This window comes from Rissa tridactyla, unplaced genomic scaffold (assembly GCF_028500815.1).
Source record: "Rissa tridactyla isolate bRisTri1 unplaced genomic scaffold, bRisTri1.patW.cur.20221130 scaffold_29, whole genome shotgun sequence".
Lineage (NCBI taxonomy): Eukaryota > Metazoa > Chordata > Aves > Charadriiformes > Laridae > Rissa > Rissa tridactyla.
Window position 1 is genome coordinate 2,692,618 of NW_026529507.1, and position 6,950 is coordinate 2,699,567.

A 6,950-nucleotide genomic window follows, 5' to 3' on the forward strand; every position below is an offset into this window, starting at 1 on the left:
AACGAAGAAAAGGGAATAATGTAGGACCGCTGTCGAATTCAGTAGGAGTAGGACTAGACCTGAGATATTCAATGTCCTCTTTGCCTCAGTTACCAGCAGCGAGGTCTCCCAGGCCTTGGTGCTTTGAGGCAGGACTCTGATGGGGATCAAGCCAAGGGTTACTTGAGCAAACTACACCCTTATCAGTCCTTGGCTCTGAAGCAATCCCTTATGTTCCCTGCATCAGCTGGGCAGAGACACTTCTTTCCTACAGTTGCATTTCTCAATTAGACAGATATAGGTCCAAGAATACCTTTTTTCTTTCATTTTGTAATAGAACGCCCAGACAATGCTAGGGAAGAATCTCATTTAACTGTTCTGAGAAAAGTGATTCATCTGAGTCAATGGGGGGTCCTCATCCTGGGCTTGTAGTCCTCGGGCGTAAAGGAGGAGTTAGCTCCATCCCATGCACACCACAGACCCCCAGGAGGTGGGATTCCTCTTTCCTCAGTTCAGAAGTGACCGAAATGGGCTCCTGCATGTCAGCTCCTTGCCTCAGCTCCCTTGCTAATGAATGGAGAGGGTGGGCTGGAGATGTTCCGGTATAGTCACGCGGTGATTTTGTGGTGATTTTGGTGCCCAAGGTGACCAAGATTCATACTGATAACTTCAAGCTCTAGCTCTAGTGGAGCAATTCACAGAGACAGAGCAGCGTGTGGGAGCATCTTCTTTGAGGGTAGTGAGGCTTTGGCCCACTCCAGGACAAGTGAACAAGGACATAAGGACTCTTCCTTATGACCAGGGCAGCCTAGAGAGGGATTCAGCTGACCAAATGGAGTCACGTGGCACAGGGAAAATGGAGTCCCTCTCTTTCTGATCTCCATCAGCTATATTTTCTACATGTCTCACATACCCTTCATTGCCTAATCTAACTCAGGGCAGCTGAATCTTACTTTAATTGACCCATTCAGGCCTGTGGTGCTGTGGGAGGTGCCAGGGCTCTCCAGCACAACTGCACGCAGCTGACATGGACAGCACAGGCCCTGTACAGGAGCCCCGTCCCCATCCAGACTAGCTGTGGGACAGGCATCCCCCAGGGCATCTCAGAGAGAGACGCTGCCTTTGGGCCACTGACTGAATCCCACCACTGCAGTGACGCAAGGGCTGTCCCTTCTCTTTACGGTAGATGCCGGGCAGGGCATGAATACCAAGCACATCACACCAGGGTCTCCACACGTGTTCCTCCACTCTCACACTCTGCTGGTTCTTCTCTCCTCCAGAGTTTAACCATCCCCTTGATGATACAGTCATGGATCAGGGAAGTGATTTCCACAGTGGGCCTGAATCAGGGGATGTTCACACTCACGGACATTTTCAACATCATCTCTTCCTTCCTGAGATCAGCTTCCCCTCCAGCACAGGCCCTCAGGGCTGCAGAGACACAACAGAGAGCAAAGCCCTCTCCTGCTCAGACTGACTGCTGAGCTCTGTTTCTCCCTGGCCCTTTGGAAAGCAGGGTTTGATCCCTTTGAGAGGACCCAATTTCTTCTTCACATGACTATCTGCCATCAACTCCAGCCTGGAAGCAAAGCCTTTGCGCACTTGAGGTCTTGGGGGCTTGGAAGCAGGTTTCCCTTTGGCAAATCTACTCTCACCCCAATTGTGCCACAGCTGAGGTGCCGCAGCCCAGACATGGAGAAACAGGAAAGTGATAGGGAAGCTCCATAGACAAAAGGAAACATGCAAGAGGTGGATGCAAGGATTAAAATAAAAAGGAGGAATTCAGAAATACAGTTGGAGTTAGAAAGGCAGAGCTCACGCAGAGCTAGAACACGTGCAAGGGAGTTCAAAGGCACAAGGATGAGCTGTTCCTCCTACAGGAACGGTTGAAGGAGAAACAAAGATATTGTGTCGCCACTGTTGAATTTGCTAAATGTAGGTGGGGATAGGTGTGAGGTACTCTTGGCCGCAGTCTTCACCACCAAGGTCTCCCAGTTCCATGTGCCTAAGGGGCAGAACCCCACATGAACTCCAGCAGTGGATGGTGATCAAATCAGGGGCTACCGAGGTAAGGTCAACCTTTAGTAGTCCAATGGCCCAGATGGGATGAATCCAAGGATGTTGAGAGACCAGGCTGATGTAGATGTGGATAAGTGTGAGGTACTCTTGGCCTCAGTCTTCACCACCAAGGTGAAGAACACCATGTGAAATCCAGCAGTGATTGGTCAAACCTTGGTAGCCCATTGGACCTGACAGGATGAAGCCAAGGATGTTGAGAGACCAGGCTGATGTCAGAGCAGGGCTGCTCTGATCCATTTTAGAAGGCCATCACGACTGGAGGAAGCCACAAGCACATCTTGCATACATCTCAGAAGAGACAAGGCCTGAAGGAGAAGTGATTTTCCTGCTCTGCTCAGCGCCTTTTACACCACACCCTGCCCAGTGACAGTGAGACAAGGGCAAACAGGAACCAGCTCACTGGAGGGACACTGAGGTGGTAACGCTTCCATTATCCCTCAAGGGTTTGTGTGAGTTCCCTAAGAATATCAGTTACTACTACAGCAACGGAAACATTCCTCTGCCGAAATATAAATGTCTGCACTGGAGCAGTCCACATCTGTGGTAGCCCCTCCGGCCAACGCCAATGACGTGAGTAATTGCAATATAGAGCATGGCACCCAAGTCCACAAGGACCTGAAGTGGTTCAGATGAAGGGTGGTCTTGCAAAGGTCATCCGTTGTGTCCCCAGGTGGCATGGACACTGCTGGTTTCCCTCTCTGGAGAGTGGCAGAGGTTGGATCCCCTTCTCAGGACAGACTCCTCACCAGGAAGCCACAGGCGGGGGGGGGAGCTCACCCGGTCCTTACTGACACTTCACTTGGCACCCGTTTGGATATATTTGGTGCTTTTCTGTTACTCCTCTTTCTGCACAGATGGTCATAAAAAGCCAACCATTCCCAAAGAGATGGTCAACAAGGCCCTGTTATATCCCGAAAAGCTCACCATGCGCTCTGGAGAACGTGAGGAACACCATAAAAAGCACCTGGAAGATCCAAAATGCTCAAGGCCTCTTCTGAAGACTGAGTGGCTGTGAGCAGCAGTGATTGGCCGTGTGGGAGAGAGAATTGGGGGATGTCAGTGAGAAACAAGGGGATAGCCGATGGCTGTAGCAAATCCTTAAAACCATGTCTAAAACCAGCAATGGAAAAGGGCTGATGTCCGTGTTTGGAGGATGAGGAAGAGGATTGTCCTGGGAAGATGGCAGGGAGGAAGGCCCCTCCTGTGCAAACCAGGGATGAGAACAGCTGTTTCCAGCTTGTGTGCATGCCTCAGCCTGGCAAATGGGGAATGCCCACGGCTTGGGGTAGCCGTGCCCAAGGAGCTGACCTTGCTTGCACAGGGAGAGAGCAGTGTAGGGGCAGCAGTGAGGGACTTAAAGGCAGAAAGAAGAAAGGAAATATCAGGGGGTGTCATGCAACAGTGGGCTAAGTTGAGTTTTGATCCTGAGGCAGAAGAAGAAGGGGGATGTGCTCTTTGGTGCTGGGATGTGGAGCGACATACGGGATTCCAGGAACTCTGGGGCTTGGAAATCTTGCGCAATAAGTGAGCATTAGCAAGGATTTGGAAGAAACGGGATGGGTTGTGGGGAGCTCACAGGCACTGGCAAATCCTCAGAAACCCACAGCTTGGTGTTGGAAGCAAGGGAGCAGACCCAGGCACAGGAGAGTGTAGCTGTGTTTTGGGGATGGCCAAGGGCCTTGGTGGGGCTTTGACACCCCAAGAGAACGGAGACCCTTGTCTGCTCAGCTGTGGCTTCTGTCTCTTCCACTGAGCTCAATGAGAGGACACCAAGTCCTTACAGCTCCAGCGCCTTGTTGCCTCCTCACCCACCCTCCCCAGAGCCTGGGAGGTTCCTACTGCTGACCTGCACCTGGCACCTCAACAGAGCCCAGAGCATCTCAAGAGGCAATGGACATCCCTCCCCAGGGGATGGGAGTCCAGGCTTGGCCGTCCTGTTTGGTGAAGCACATCAAGGCCTTTCACAGTGATTTCCACATTTAAATTTCTTCCCGGCCCATGTGTCTCCGACTTCCTGCTTCACCACACCACAGGGACAGGAACTTTGTCTGCTCCTTCCCTGCATGGTCTGTGCAGTGAGGGACTTCAGCAGGGTCTGATAACACCCTCAGAAAGCTGAGGTTTGCTGCTTTTACTTCTCAAGAGGACTAGTCAATCTTTCAGGATCTGCAGTTCAGGAACTCGGCACCAGAGCGCTCCTTGCCACAAAAGACACACGAAGGAGCCAAGTCTGGGCATAAGTTTCCTTTAGTCTTCAGCTCTTCTCTGGCTCATTAAAGAGTTTTCAGGAGCGCAGTCAAAATGAAAAGATGTCCAAACAAAGAGGCCAAGTCAATTTAACGCTTGATTTTGAAGAGCCAGTTCTGCATTAATCCCAACACATTTGGCTTACAGAAATGTCTTCGGGAAGAGTCTGCCCCGTCTAGACCCATGTGGATGGACTGGCACAGCCACCCCCAGCAGGCGGAATCCCCATCTCCTAGGCTGAGGCACGCAGTCAACATGCAAACCTCTGCAGTGCCCACTTGTTACAGGCCTCCAGGCAGAGTGTGACTCATTCCACATGACCCTCTGAGCCTCTGTCAGCTCATTGTGCTTCCTCTACCCATCCCTGCAACTCTCAAGCCTCTGGGAGCTTTGGCTTTGGCATCCTCCCGACATCCTGGGGCCAGGTTTCTAAATGCCTCCTCTGCAGCTTCCCCGCCTTCCACCTCCTGTGTGCTGCCTTTTTGCCCTGCAGCCCAGTCCGTTTATACCAGCAGCCTCCTGAGATGAGTGTTTCTCTTCATGGTATTCCAAGACATCATTCCTGTGCTTGGAGGAGGCCGTCCTGTAATGCCTATATGATTTCCCGAGCTCCTTCACCCTTCAAAGCTGCTTGCCATGGCACCGCTTGTATCAGTCCCCCAAGTACACCAAAGTCTTCTCCTCTGGAGCCACCCACGTGTGTTCCTCTGCTGGCCTTCCTCACTCCTCTTTGGCATCTGGGACCCCGCTATTTCCTGGTCACTCCAGCAAGGCTGACACTAATTGTCACATCCCTGACCAGCGCTTCCTTGTTGGCCAGGACCAGGTCTAGGTGAGCATCGCCCTTCCTGGCCCAGCAGGCAGCTCTGCTAAGAAGTTGTCTCATGATGCTCCAGGCTGCTGGCACCTTGTTTCTCTGCCTGGCCAGTGAATGCCTGGGCAATTACTGTTCCCCATAGGAATCTCCTCATTTACCTGGAGACTTCTTCGTGTTCCTATTTAAGACTTGCTCTACCAAGGCCTGGGAGACCTCACTGGTGGTAACTGAGGCAAAGAGGACATTGAATATCTCGGATCTACCTACACCTACTCCTACTAAATTCAGCACTGCTCCTACATTATTCCCTTTTCTTCGTTTAACTGTTCCCGAATTACCAAAGATCCTCTTGGTGCCCTGGAATTCCTATTTGAGATTCAGTTGAGTTTCGATATGCACCACTGCTGGATCTGGAAGATGCTGCCCTGGAGGACAAGATGTATCCAGGCACACTGTGAAATCTATTGGTCTTTTCATTGATTGTATCATCAGGGCAGTGAGTAAAGATCCCCGTGTGATGTCCTCCATGTCCATGCAATGCCTGCAGCTGTTGTTTGGAGAAGGGACAGACCTCGCCTCTCTGATGACTGATGACTGAATGCATCAGTCAACGGCACAAAAGCACCAAATAGAACGCTCTAGCATGCCATGTGGGGCATCTGTGATGCATCCGCACTGAAAGGGAATTGATTTCCTGTAGGTCCTGTGTGGTCCATGCCAGCCCTGGCACCTCATGTAGCTCTGTGGGCCTGGATTTGAACGTTATATTGAGTTGCTGCCCTGAATTCTGTTAGGCAAAGTGGGGCTGAACATGGCACAAATGCCATTAGAGTCACTGGAGATCTGGAAAATTGAGCTGATGGAAGAGAGAGAGACCAAGCTCTCCCTGTGTCCCAGGACTGCGGTTGTTCATATGAATACCCCTAAAGACTGCCATGAACATACAAGTAGGAGAAGATTCTTTTGGCCTTTATTTGGGCCTCAGCTGTCATTTCACTTGGCCAAAGGAATTTCCCACAAGGCTCATTCAGGGTCCCTGAGACATTGCCCTGTCTCTATGAACAGCTCCAGTAGAGCCTGCAGTTATCAGCACACACCTTTGACCATCCCTGAAACCTTCAATGTCACCAGGCATTGTGTCCTGCTCTCCATCTCCATTGATGAGCACAGGAGCTGAGACAAGGAGTTCACGTGCATGTGCGTATTTTATGCACACCTGAACACCTACAGCAAGAGGAATCCCACCTCCTGTGGGTTTGTGGCAGGCATGGAAGGCAGTTGTGTCTCCTTCAAATGCCAGGAATTGAAACGCAGGATGAGATGAACCACAGATTCAGCTGAATCCCTTCCCTCAGCAGGGGTAAGGGAGATGACTGCCTGTCACTGTCTGGGAACACTTTCTAATAATAAGAGCAAAAAAGGCGATATTTTGATGTAACTTTGAGAGGAGAATTAAAAGTTCTGGAAAGAAGTGTCTCTGCCCAGCTGAGGGAGGGGACATCAGTGGTGACTTCATCCTGTTTCCCAGCAGGTTCCCCTGGAGCCCCAGGGACACCTGGAGGGAGCCCCGAGGGGGCAGAGAAAGGGCTGCCTTGGGCTGGTCCTCTGCTGCTGAGCTGGGCTGGGCTCCTGGCATGGAGGGAGCTGATGGCAAGCGGGCAGCGCTGCAGAGAGACAGCTCTGCCCAGGAGCAGCTCCTCTGCCAAGCGCAGCAGGGCTGAGGGCACTGCCTGCAGGCACCCGAGAGGAGCCAGGCACAGAGAGGATAAAGGCAGCTGGGAGTGGGAGGAGAGTTCTGAGCTCGTTCTCTCCTGGCTTCTCTGGTGTG